The sequence below is a fragment of the Oncorhynchus gorbuscha genome, linkage group LG01, assembly GCF_021184085.1.
Source record: "Oncorhynchus gorbuscha isolate QuinsamMale2020 ecotype Even-year linkage group LG01, OgorEven_v1.0, whole genome shotgun sequence".
Lineage (NCBI taxonomy): Eukaryota > Metazoa > Chordata > Actinopteri > Salmoniformes > Salmonidae > Oncorhynchus > Oncorhynchus gorbuscha.
The window spans coordinates 53,866,547-53,881,019 of NC_060173.1; positions in this window are offsets into that span (position 1 = coordinate 53,866,547).

Below are 14,473 nucleotides of genomic sequence, written 5' to 3' on the forward strand. Positions count from 1 at the left end.
CTGGATGTAGCTAGAAAGACCAGAGCGTGACATCATCATCAAGCTTCAAGTTGTATTTATGTCTAATAATGACATTATCTTCTATTGTTTGTCCTCATGTGTCTGTTTTTCAGCATAAAGTACTCTGTAGCCACTTAGTGTGGACACCAGGTGAGATCACACACACACACACACACAATAACAGTCTATCTCCTTCACTTCATCCCTCTGCCCCTTCTCCCTAAAATCCTCTAGGTTATATCAGCTATGTTGGTGAACCCCTCCAACATCTGAACTGGCTGACAGAGGGCACAGCATGATCATAGATGAGAGGTCACTTGGTCGGGTCAACAGGAAGTATTATTAAAGAGATGCTTTGCATTGAAATACAGATAGCGATGTAGTAGTCCCAGAGTTAATGATCCAAGTTCAGTTTTGCATTTCATCTCCTGATGATTATGATGACTGACTGTGTTAGAATAAAAGAAGCAAGGCTTAATCATGCTCTCTCTCTATCCATCTGTCTCTCGTCTGCAGGTAAGTTTTGATGTGAGAGAGGAAGCCACCTCGCCACCTCACCCGCTCTTAAGATAACCTTTGGTCCAACTGGGGGCCCAAGGCTGGTTAGGAGACACCGCTAGAGACACTCTAATTGTGATGAACTGAGAGAACATTAGGGTAGCACTGTAATCCATTAATCATATGCTGTCAGCCTCTGTTCTTACCTCTTTCCCTTTCTGTCTTCTACACCTCTCACCCCACCTCGTCTTTCTTCCTGGTTTTATAATGCACACCATATGTGCATTAAAGTACAGATTGAACTTGTATTTATAATTGAATAATTACAATTATCATAATTATAATGCAAGTATTATGTGTTTATAACACCTGGATAATGAACTTCTTTCAATAAAGCGTTTCACATTCTCCACTGGTTGAAATTAAGTATCTCATTGAAATAATATTCTGTGTCTTCAGATTTATGCAGTTGAATGGGAGTTAGATATGCATAGGTTTTTTTCTGTGTATACGAATTACAAATCAGCCATTACTTAAATAATGTTTCGTGTCTATTGCATAGTTACAATGTATAATCATTGATGTCCTGTAACAGCGTTCGTCTGTTGAAAGAAGAGAGTCGGACCGAAGCGCAGCGTGTAGGTTACTCATGACTTTAATGGAAGATATGACGGTACAAGAAATAACTGAAATACGAAAACAACAAACGAAACGTGAAACTAATTACAGCCTATCTGGTGAATACATCACAAAGACAGAAACAAACACCCACGAAATACAAAGCGAAACTGAGGCTGCCTAAATACGGTTCCCAATCGGAGATAACGATAAGCACCTGACTCTAATTGAGAATCGCCTCAGGCAGCCAAACCTATACCACACCCCTAATCAGCCGCAATCCAAAATAATACAAACCCCAATACGAATACAACATATAAACCCATGTCACACCCTGGCCTACCCAAACATATAACAAAAACACAAAATACAATGACCAAGGCGTGCATGTATGTCCCAGGAGCAGGAGTGGTAAACACTGTAGAAGTGTATAATTGTAATACATACATGCAGACACAGCATCATTCAAATAATTCAAATAATGGAGTTTGATACACCTGGTATCGGATATGACTGAAAAATAATGTCTCACATAGATTCATACTTGAACCACACCGTTATTTGCCAAGGAAGAGTACATGATCAGTGATGATTCAATCTACCGGCTACAATGTGGGGATCTCGTGCGTGGTAATAACTGCAGTACATGTATATAGGATGGGCATCCTTGGCACATTAAAGTTATTATATTCCACTCAATCCATAGGTTTCATTAATGCAATTCAGACTTGAAGTTGATAAAACAACTATGATAGCTGAGGTTCATTGATTGGCATGAATATTAATTCAGAAGCTAACATTTTTGGGTCCATACACAGATCGGCTACATACTGTGGCTAGCTACACAGCTATACTATTTTTATCCTCCACTACAAGTAAGTAAGTAGTTAAGCAAGTAAGTAGTTAACTAGCTATGTTACTTCAGCTGCATTGCATGGCAAGGCAAGCTTACACAATTGTACAATCGATTTGCAGTAAATGCTTTAGCTAGCTAGATTCTTTACATCCACTGTTTCCCAAGACGGCAGCCTGGTTTGCTGGTTCTCTCAGGAGCCCCTAAAACACTAAACAACACATTACAATATCATACTTAAGTCATTACACCAGCTAGCTAGCTGGCTAATGTTAGCTAGTCAGCTAACTTGCTAAATAGCAATTTTTGTAAATTAACTTTATGTCAAACAAATATGCAATCATTTGTCTCTACATTAACTAACATATTCCTCTCAATTGTACATTTGTAGCTTGACTCGTTAAGACATTATAACTACTTACATTTGCATCCCCCGTAATGTTTTGTCAGCCATCTATGCAGAAGAAAGTCACCAAGGACGGGTGGCTCGCGTCAAATTCGTCATTGGAACCACTCAATATGATTGGTCACATAAAAACCTTGGGACCCAAATGCTTAATGAGTGCTCTAACTCACCCTTGTGGTGGTCTGGAGCAATGAAGCCATGACGCTGGGTACCTCTAAGTCCCGCGGTGTAAGCTCACAACTTTTAAAGAAGGAACCACTATGTTTTGATGGCAGGTTTGAAACCTGTTATCAACATGTATATGCGTGGGGTAGTGGAAAGATACTGAGTGTAGTGTGTTGGGCCGTTGGTCATTTGAAAAGTGAGTGTAGGGGCCATATTGGCTGAATTTAAGACAGAAGGTTTGGGGAATTCACTTACCCTAACCAATGAAAATATAAACGCTTATGGGATTTCATTATGTCACAAGGGACAATATAATCTGCTTTTATTGACCTTGCCAGATCTGTGTCCAAATCAATGAATGTCGATTCAACTCGTTGACTGCTAAATCCCCTTTGCACATGTGAAATCTTTGCAAGGAAACACTTTATGGCTATTTTATTGTAATTGTGTCATTATTATGTGGCAGATGTTAAGACTACAAACCATTATAATTGGGTTATTTGCGGGATTTACTGGTAATTTCTATAGCATTGGGTCTATGTTACTGACTGAATTGAAGTTGTGGGCAGAACGAGGCTCAAGTATTGTGAACTATTTTAACTCCCATTGAAATGTATATTTTCCCTTAGGAATTGGCTGATGTATTTTGTGGATTTGGGGCATTACCTGTTAATCTTATATCCTATAGAGGTTGGTATTAAAAATAGAGTAATATTCTTTGGGTAGACTGAAATGAAAAAATGCCTTCTAATACTGTGAATGGAAATATGTTATTAGTTATTAGTGGTTTTTGGATAGACTCTAATAATGGCCGTGTTTTAGTCCGCGGGTGAAAGCAAGTCGTGCTCGCTGGGCTATATCAGGCTGTAGGGGACGCAGTGGGACATTTGAAAATGAGTTCTGAATAGTTCAATTGGAAACGTTCTTTGGCAGTTTCTGATTATTGTTGTTCGGTTTTGTAGTTTAGGTAACACCAGTGAATTTGAGCAGGAAGGTAATGTCATTTAAAACGATAATCAGTTTCCATTACTAAAGTGAATGGTTTAGTATTGAATATTGAGCTGATGAATATTGAGCTGATGGCGCCAACATTTTGAATAGGCAGGACTTGCAGTGCGATCAGCGTTCACAAATAGAACTGACTTCTATTTTAGCCCTTGGCAATGCAGACACTCGTTGGCGTGAGCGAGCAGTGTGGGTGCAATAATTGAATAACATGTATGTCTACATTTATTTTGCAAAGTTCGCGCACACGATGAGAGCGGTGTAGTTAGCATGTAAGAGAAGATGTATCACACAATGAATTTTAATTGAACATGTGAAATATTGTGATGAGAAATGTACAGTAGTACAGATGTACAGATTGTACAGATTTGTGTACAAATTTGCAGTAGTTGTTTTTTTTACACATTAATTACGTTGTGAGTAGTGTCAAAATGGAGGAATAACTAGTCCTTTTGAAGTTTTTGGATTGAAGTTTACACACCTCGAGTGATATTTAGCAGCTCTATCGAGTTATATATGAAGGAGTGTATTGTTACATTGTTTGTTTTGTTTCGATACAAATCTCACCAGATTGGGTCTGCTGGGTGATTGAGATTCCACCCTAAAGATGACTTCCTTCCTGACCCTGTGACTCTGGGATGAGGTCGACAGTGTGGTAAGGGCCCATTTGAAAAAAAAAATCAACAGAATGTGTTGTTATTCTTTTCGACATTTGTCTTAAGAATAATTGGTAAAAGTAATCATATGACATACAGTCAATGCTTATCTGTAATTGTTTATTTGGGGTATCAAGTTGATTGTGGAGGTCTGCACACTGCAAAATGTATAGTAATTTTGAAGAATGCATTGAGATACCGATCTGTCCATAACATGCCATTCACGACACTGTAATAAGATAGGGATAAACGGGGGCAGTAATGATAAAAAGTTCATACTGGTTATGAGTTGTACCAACTGTCTCTATATGATACCATTTGTACATTTTCATTCTAACTGTATTGGTGTGAGCTAAGTTGAGGGTCTTGAATTTGAGTGATCGACTCAACATGGAGCACTGAAGACTGTCATTCAAAATTTGGGTTGTATAACATTGATAGTAGGGGTTTATCAGAATTGCAATGTTAAAGTGCATCAATACATATGGCTTTCTGGACGATACAGTACAATCGACTTGAGCATGTTTTAGTATGTTTACAACTATGTACATGGACTAGCAGTAGTGACTAATGATTTATTGTGCAAAATATATTTGTAGCCGGAGGCTAAGTACATACGGGGACAGAATGTTTGCATAAGAGTGTGCCAAATTATTAGGTGACCATTGCTGTACATTCATACCCCAGGGTGAGGGTAACTTTACTATTGTAGTGAAAAAGCTCAGTGGTGATTGGAATCAATTTGGATGGGTTCAGTCAGTTTTTGGTGTTATGGGAGATACAATATTTCCTTGGTTGATTTATGACTTTATTATTTTTTTACACTAATGCTGATTAGAACTTGTGTTAAGACATGGTGCAGCAAAGCCGTTGAGACTATTCTTTCCATTCCATTTTCTATGCCTGATTTCATGTCTGTTGAAGACTATGATAATCCATAACACCAAGGTAAAAACATTGAGTTATTAATGGTGCAGCTCACGGTGGGGGTTATGTGAATGGTGCTCCGAAGGTAGGGTTAAGGGCCTACCGTCATGGTGACCCTTGGGCAATATGGACAGTCTCAACAAAGCTATTGCCTTGTGTGGTGATAAAGTATGCACTGATGTTTAAATTCATGTTCCTTTCCAGCTTCTGAGACTAAATTGTGCTATGTGAAGGGTTGAAACTCAATGATAACGGTGGTCATTTACAATTGTAATGTATTAAGTGTTAAGTCTTTCCTTTTCCCAATTTTTTTCTCACGTTATTGCTTGTTTAATGGAAATGCTTGTAGGAGGCGAGGTAGAATCCTTCGACGGGAGAGCTAAATCGAATCTCCTCTCCCTCCATCGTTCCCTTAGTCGCCCACTGATCCTGATGGTCAAGGCGATGAGGGAATCGAGATCTTATCGGTAATTCCCAGGCTGCAAGCTCATCCTTGACCTCCTCCGAGACTCCGTGTAGGAAAATGTCGAACAGCACTTTCTGGTTCCAGGCACTCTATGCTGCCAACATGCGGAAATCCACTGCAGAGTCTGCCACACTGCGGGAGTCCTGCCGAAGCTTGAGTAGCTTCCGTGCAGCCTCTCTCCAGGAGAATGGGGCATCAAACACCTTCTTTACTTCTCCCACAAAGTCCTCCAGACTGACGCATTTGGCCGGCTGTGTCTCCCACACAGGTGTAATCCAGGCGAGCGCCCTCCCGGACATCAGTGTGATTAGGTACGCTATCTTAGAGCGGTCAGAGGGGAAGGAGGAGGGCTGAAGCTCGAAGATGAGGGCACACTGAGCTAGAAATACCCAACAGGTGCCCGGGTCTCCATTGAAGTGGGGGAGGTAAGCGGGGCTCCCGGGAAGTATGGAGTGACCGGTGAGGCAACGCTGCTAACAGCTGAGTTACTGAGGGGCTGTGAGTACCGTCGTAGTAGGCTGCCTCACAGCCAACCGATGGAATTGCTCCAGCAAGATGTTCAATGCCTGCTCATGCCGTTCGGCCAAGGTGTGGACCCCCTCCATAAGGCCACGAAGCAATTTCTCGTGCCTACCAATGGTGGCTCGTTGGGAGGAGATGGAGTTGCGCAGCTCGTCCGAGTCTGCTGGGTCAGTCATGGCCAGTTCGTACTATCACGTTTCAGGTAAGACCCAGATGCAGACAACGTCGAAGTAACAACAGTTTATTAATCGACCAGGGGTAGGCAAAAGACAGGTCAGGGCAGGTAGAGGTCAGTAATCCAGAAAGGTGGGGCAAAGGTACAGGATGGCAGGCAGGTTCAGGGTCAGAGCAGGCAGAAACGTCAACACGGGAAAACTAGGACACAGGAACAATAGAGAGACAGGAGCAGAGGGAAAACTGCTGCTAGGCTCGACGAAACAAAACAAACTGGCAACAAACAAACAGAGAACACAGGTATAAATACACAAGGGATAATGGGGAAGATAGGTGGCACCTGGAGGGGGGTGGAGACAATCACAAAGACATGTGAAACAGATCAGGGCGTGGCAGTTAAGTTAGTTGTTTATCCCACCACTGGTGTGCATGGGCAAAGAGCTATTTTCAAGTCATCTGACCGTAGCACCGGTTCCAATCCAAGAGCCAATGCCATTTATCAAACTCCAGGCAGTGCTATGGTGCTTCTCTCCAGCCTTCATAATATTTAATTCTGTTTATGTTTTTAATATTTTCATTGAGCAATGTGACCAAAAACACAGACCACACAGACATTTCAGCTCAGATTCTTCCACCTTTATGGCCTGGTTCTAAATTAACAATTGGCCAGCTATTCTTTGTACTGGTGTAACAAAGGGTATGATAATATCGTGAATTCAAGTTACTTTAGCTTGACCATAACAGTTGGAGCCTAAATTGTAGAGCACAGGATGTGGCCAATTAGAAAGTGGTCAAAGCACTGCTTGAGACGCTAAGCCTCATGCCTCTCATAATGGATCGATTGAACAACTGTATTTCTGGAGAAACTTAATTTTAATTGGTGGGCTAGTAAATGGATAGAGAATAAGGGATATGTAATGTCTATCTGTCCATTCTGGGGTGTATATGCTAAGCTATGTAAATAACATTTACATATCATCATTTTCATGCTTCTCTACCTCTCAACTACTCTCCCCACTCCCTCTACCCTCTCTCTTCATCTCTGTCCATCAACCTTCTGTCTCTCACCGTTCATGTCAACAGATTGTGTTCCATTAGCTATTAGCAGCCAGATCTAAAGCTGTGTGGGCTGTGTCACTGTCCATTATAAAGATGCATGGGTAGGAGAGGGCTTTTCATTGTAGCTTAGTCTGAGCAGCCCTCAGCGACCTGGCGGTTTAATACAGACCCAACATGGCTGCCCTCAGCACGACTGTAACACATGGGCTGAGACCGCGACTCTGAATTGTCATTATGAAGCTCTCGTGAAATCATTGCCTTTCAGTCCTTCACAGATGGGGAGCACTTATAATAACTACTTCAGTTGTGTTCTTCACTTACAAAATCTTTGTATAAAATTGGAAACAATTGAACTGTTATCTTTCTTTTTGTGTCATCAATGTATGAGGATGCATTATCTACCACGTCAATGGAGTTGTGTAAAGATCTGTGCAACTTATTACGTGACTTGTTAAGCAAATTGTTTCCTGAACTTATTTCGGCTTGCCATAAGGAAGGGGTTGAATACTTATTGACAAACAAAGATTTCACACCGAGAGAGACAGAGAGGGAGAGCGAGACACACACAATGTTAAACATACCATATTTCTCCAGTGTGCCTCCTGTATTGCATTCATTTAAATGTAGTTGTGTTGTGGCAGAGTTGAGTAAAGTAAAGGTTGCAGGAGGGCAGTCAGTGATTATAGAGAAGCAGCTCCTCCAAGGGACCTTCATCCAACCTTTTCCATAATTTGTCACATTTGTATCGTGACCTGCTGTGTGTACGCGCGTGCGCATTTAAATTCTCACTGCATTTTCTGTATTTAGCATTTATTAGGATCCCCATCTTCCTGGGTTGCAAATGGGAAAAAAACAATTACATCAACACAAAACAATAGCCTACATCATAAATAAAACACATCATACAAGACATTACATTATTACAAATGAACAAAATACAATTTACAATACAATATTACATGTTTTGCAGGGGTGTGTTGTTTTATCTGTTTTTTAAATCAGATTTTGCTGCTCGCTTGAGTTATATTATGTGGAAGAGAGCTCCATGTAGTCAAGGCTCTATGTAGTACTGTGCGTTTCCCAAAGTCTGTTCTGGACTTGGGGACTGTGAAGAGACAGTTCGGTTCTTTCAATAGTCAATACCTCTCACAAAGACTAGCAGTGATGCAGTCAATCTCTCCTCTACTTTGAGCTAGGAGAGATCGACATGCATGTTATTGATATTAGCCCACTCTGTTCTCGGACAACTGTAATTTGCCTACATTCTTCTTTGTGGCACTTGACCATATAAATGGGCAGTAGTGAAGGTGTGATAAAACTAGGGCCTGTAGAACTTGTGATGTCAAGAAAGCAGAGCAGCGCTTTATCACGGACAGACCTCTCTCCATCTTAGCTACTGTGCATCTTAGCTATATATGGACGCATCTTGACTAATCTGTATGGACACATTTTGGTACTGTACATGTTTCTACTCACGGCCCAGTCTTTCTATTAAGAGCCACAAAGCAGTAGTGAGTCCCCAAACACAATCACATTATTTTATGAAATTTGATGAAACACAACACTGTGCTATCTATAGCCTACTGCAGGACCAATCAGTCACACCTTTGTGCAGTATAGTCATTGAATGATAGACCTATCTAAAACTCTGTCAACTCCGAAATAACTTGGCTGTCAACCGAACAAGTGCAATACTGAAGTCTAAAAATATGAAGTGAGATGTCTCGGTCGATAGAGCACCAAAAAGGGATCTGCTATCATTACGAGCCAAATAGCCCGTATTTGTGCCTTCAGAAACTACTGACTGACTTGTTCCACATTTTGTTGTGTTACAAAATGTGGAACTTCGGCACTCAACAACCCGGTCGCATTCCGGTCGCATTCCGCTTCGCTCCACAGGTAGTATCACATTTTCATTTCATTTCATTACAGTACAACGGTTTGATTTGTTTGATCGTAGCTAGCTACATAGCTAGCTACATAGCCGTCTTTGTATCAAAGATAATTGTGTAGTCTAGAGCGATTTTCTAGGTTAGCTAGCCAGCTATTGTCGTTCTTTTAACGCAACGTAACGTAATCAACACTGCTAGCTAGCCAGCTAGCACCCGAATAGAAGCACTGTAGAAACTATTACACTCAACGGAACGACTTGATTAGTGTAGTGTCAACAACGCAGCAACTGCCAGCTAGCCTACAAAGTCAACAACGCAGCCACTGCCAGCTAGCCTACTTCAGCAGTTCTGTATCATTTTAATCATTTTAGTCAATAAGATTCTTGCTACGTAAGCTTAACTTTCTGAACATTTGAGACGTGTAGTCCACTTGTCCTTCCAATCTCCTTTGCATTAGCGTAGCCTCTTCTGTAGCCTGTCAACTATGTGTCTGTCTATCCCTGTTCTCTCCTCTCTGCACAGACCATACAAATGCTCCACACCGCGTGGCCGCGGCCACCCTAATCTGGTGGTCCCAGCGCGCACGACCCACGTGGAATTCCAGGTCTCCGGTAGCCTCTGGAACTGCCGATCTGCGGCCAACAAGGCAGAGTTCATCTCAGCCTATGCCTCCCTCCAGTCCCTCGACTTCTTGGCACTGACGGAAACATGGATCACCACAGATAACACTGCTACTCCTGCTGCTCTCTCTTCGTCCGCCCACGTGTTCTCGCACACCCCGAGAGCTTCTGGTCAGCGGGGTGGTGGCACCGGGATCCTCATCTCTCCAAAGTGGTCATTCTCTCTTTCTCCCCTTACCCATCTGTCTATCGCCTCCTTTGAATTCCATGCTGTCACAGTTACCAGCCCTTTCAAGCTTAACATCCTTATCATTTATCGCCCTCCAGGTTCCCTCGGCGAGTTCATCAATGAGCTTGATGCCTTGATAAGCTCCTTTCCTGAGGACGGCTCACCTCTCACAGTTCTGGGCGACTTTAACCTCCCCACGTCTACCTTTGACTCATTCCTCTCTTCCTCCTTCTTTCCACTCCTCTCCTCTTTTGACCTCACCCTCTCACCTTCCCCCCCTACTCACAAGGCAGGCAATACGCTCGACCTCATCTTTACTAGATGCTGTTCTTCCACTAACCTCATTGCAACTCCCCTCCAAGTCTCCGACCACTACCTTGTATCCTTTTCCCTCTCGCTCTCATCCAACACCTCCCACACTGCCCCTACTCGGATGGTATCGCGCCGTCCCAACCTTCGCTCTCTCTCCCCCGCTACTCTCTCCTCTTCCATCCTATCATCTCTTCCCTCTGCTCAAACCTTCTCCAACCTATCTCCTGATTCTGCCTCCTCAACCCTCCTCTCCTCCCTTTCTGCATCCTTTGACTCTCTATGCCCCCTATCCTCCAGGCCGGCTCGGTCCTCCCCTCCCACTCCGTGGCTCGACGACTCATTGCGAGCTCACAGAACAGGGCTCCGGGCAGCCGAGCGGAAATGGAGGAAAACTCGCCTCCCTGCGGACCTGGCATCCTTTCACTCACTCCTCTCTACATTTTCCTCTTCTGTCTCCGCTGCTAAAGCCACTTTCTACCACTCTAAATGATGAAATCTCGCGTCTTGTGACGGCCGGCCGCCCAACAACATGCCCGCTTGACCCTATCCCCTCCTCTCTTCTCCAGACCATTTCCGGAGACCTTCTCCCTTACCTCACCTCGCTCATCAACTCATCCCTGACCGCTGGCTACGTCCCTTCCGTCTTCAAGAGAGCGAGAGTTGCACCCCTTCTGAAAAAACCTACACTCGATCCCTCCGATGTCAACAACTACAGACCAGTATCCCTTCTTTCTTTTCTCTCCAAAACTCTTGAACGTGCCGTCCTTGGTCAGCTCTCCCGTTATCTCTCTCAGAATGACCTTCTTGATCCAAATCAGTCAGGTTTCAAGACTAGTCATTCAACTGAGACTGCTCTTCTCTGTATCACGGAGGCGCTCCGCACTGCTAAAGCTAACTCTCTCTCCTCTGCTCTCATCCTTCTAGACCTATCGGCTGCCTTCGATACTGTGAACCATCAGATCCTCCTCTCCACCCTCTCCGAGTTGGGCATCTCCGGCGCGGCCCACGCTTGGATTGCGTCCTACCTGACAGGTCGCTCCTACCAGGTGGCGTGGCGAGAATCTGTCTCCTCACCACGCGCTCTCACCACTGGTGTCCCCCAGGGCTCTGTTCTAGGCCCTCTCCTATTCTCGCTATACACCAAGTCACTTGGCTCCGTCATAACCTCACATGGTCTCTCCTATCATTGCTATGCAGACGACACACAATTAATCTTCTCCTTTCCCCCTTCTGATGACTAGGTGGTGAATCGCATCTCTGCATGTCTGGCAGACATATCAGTGTGGATGATGGATCACCACCTCAAGCTGAACCTCGGCAAGACGGAGCTGCTCTTCCTCCCGGGGAAGGACTGCCCGTTCCATGATCTCGCCATCACGGTTGACAACTCCATTGTGTCCTCCTCCCAGAGCGCTAAGAACCTTGGCGTGATCCTGGACAACACCCTGTCGTTCTCAACTAACATCAAGGCGGTGGCCCGTTCCTGTAGGTTCATGCTCTACAACATCCGCAGAGTACGACCCTGCCTCACACAGGAAGCGGCGCAGGTCCTAATCCAGGCACTTGTCATCTCCCATCTGGATTACTGCAACTCGCTGTTGGCTGGGCTCCCTGCCTGTGCCATTAACCCCCTACAATTCATCCAGAACGCCGCAGCCCGTCTGGTGTTCAACCTTCCCGTTCTCTCACGTCACCCCGCTCCTCCGCTCTCTCCACTGGCTTCCAGTTGAAGCTCGCATCCGCTACAAGACCATGGTGCTTGCCTACGGAGCTGTGAGGGGAACGGCACCTCAGTACCTCCAGACTCTGATCAGGCCCTACACCCAAACAAGGGCACTGCGTTCATCCACCTCTGGCCTGCTCGCCTCCCTACCACTGAGGAAGTACAGTTCCCGCTCAGCCCAGTCAAAACTGTTCGCTGCTCTGGCCCCCCAATGGTGGAACAAACTCCCTCACGACGCCAGGACAGCGGAGTCAATCACCACCTTCCGGAGACACCTGAAACCCCACCTCTTTAAGGAATACCTAGGATAGGATAAAGTAATCCTTCTCACCCCCCCTTAAAAGATTTAGTTGCACTATTGTAAAGTGGCTGTTCCACTGGATGTCATAAGGTGAATGCACCAATTTGTAAGTCGCTCTGGATAAGAGCGTCTGCTAAATGACTTAAATGTAAATGTAATTAAATTGAGATTTGTTGTCACTGGCCTACAATATCATATGTCAAAGTGGAATTATGTTTTAACATTTTTTTAACAAATTAATACAAAATTCAAATCAGATTCTTTTGTTGTTGTTGTCAATGAGTATTCAACGCCTTCCTTATGGCAAGCCTAGATAAGTTCAGGTAACAATTTACTTAACAAGTCACAAAATACGTTGCACACACTCACTCTGTGTGCAATAATAGTGTTTAACATTCATTTTGAATGACAGCCTCACCCCACAATTACAATTATCTGTAAGGTCCCCCCTGAGCAGTGAATTTCAAACACAGATGATTCAACCACAATGACCAGGGAGGTTTTCCAATGCCTCACAAAGAAATGCACCTATTGGAAGATGGTTAATAAAAAAAACAGACATTGAATATCGCATTGATCATGTTGAAGTTGATTATTACACTTTGGATGATGTATCAACACACCCAGTCGCTACAAAGATACAGGAGTCCTTCCTAACTCAGTTGCCGGAAAGGAAGGAAACCACTCAGGGATTTCGTCATGAGGCCAAAGGTGATTTTAAAACATTTACAGAGTTGAATGGCTGTGATAGGATAAAACTGAGGATGGATCAACAACATTGTAATTACTCCACAATATTAACCTAATTGACAGAGTGAAAAGAAAAATGCCTGTACAGTAATACTCCTCAACATGTGGCAAAGTCAAATGTGGCAAAGTAATTAACTTAAAACCATATATTTAAAAAAAAACTTTTCCTGATTACAAAGTGTTATGTGTGGGACAAATCAAATACAACACATTACTGAGTACCACTGAGTGTTTTAGTCCTGTGCGTTATGGTCATCTATAGTTGGTAGTGTGACCAGTCTGGCCACTGGATGGACATACTCTTGACCCTGTATTGAGATCTTTGAAGTCCGCACCCAGCCATACCACTCCAGGATATGTTTCAATTATTTTTTGTATATGTCCACCATATTTGCAGTCTGGACTACATCAAAGCTTGACCTATCAGTTTCGCATTTTTGTCGGGTATGAAGAGAAGGAAGGTAGTTGCGTATGAATGCAGCCCAGAAGTTGTCGGGCAGAAACTGGCTATGATGCCATCATCCATGACCAAGGAGATCACTATAGCAACAGATGGCGTCTGTAATTGTCTCTCCAACACGGAAATGTGTCCCTTGGTCGGACAGGACCTCAAAGGCCTTGCCTCGTCAACAAGAATGTGTCAGCATCCATACCGTCCAGCAGCTCAAGATGGATGGACCATGTAGTGAGGCGTTTGAACAGTATACCCCATTTTTTCTGTACGTCGGCCTATCTTGACTTTGAATGTGCTGAAGTAGTCCATGCCCGTTGACCAGAAGGGGGTTAAAGAGCCGTAGGCAAGTTGGAGGGAGCACGGGAAAGGATAGTTTTGTCTGACCCTTCATCCAGGATGGCATGTGTCTGGAGTGTTTTCTTACCATTGTGGAGAAGGATGTTGACAACTTCCAGCTTGACCTTTGCATGTAGAGTAGCTGTGAATGGGAGGCTGTTATCAGCACACTGGTGTGTTTTTGTTCAGCTGAGTCATGGAGAATGGTTAGGTGGAGTTCTTGACAGTTGTTGCATGGCTTCTTCAGCGTGCACACACCAGTCTTATGTATTCTCCCACACCTCCAGCTACGCTCTTTCGTCTGTATCCAGCAGACGACGTCCTTTATTGAAAGTTTTTTGAATTCGAGACAGGACCTGTAATGTATCGACTTGACTCAGTGTTACGGATACAGGTATCCTGTGTGTGTGTGTGTATGTATCCTGTGTTCTATTCTCTCCTTCTGCCCTCACAGGTGAAAATCATCACTCCCCAATCAGTCACCAATCAATCATCAATCAGAAGACA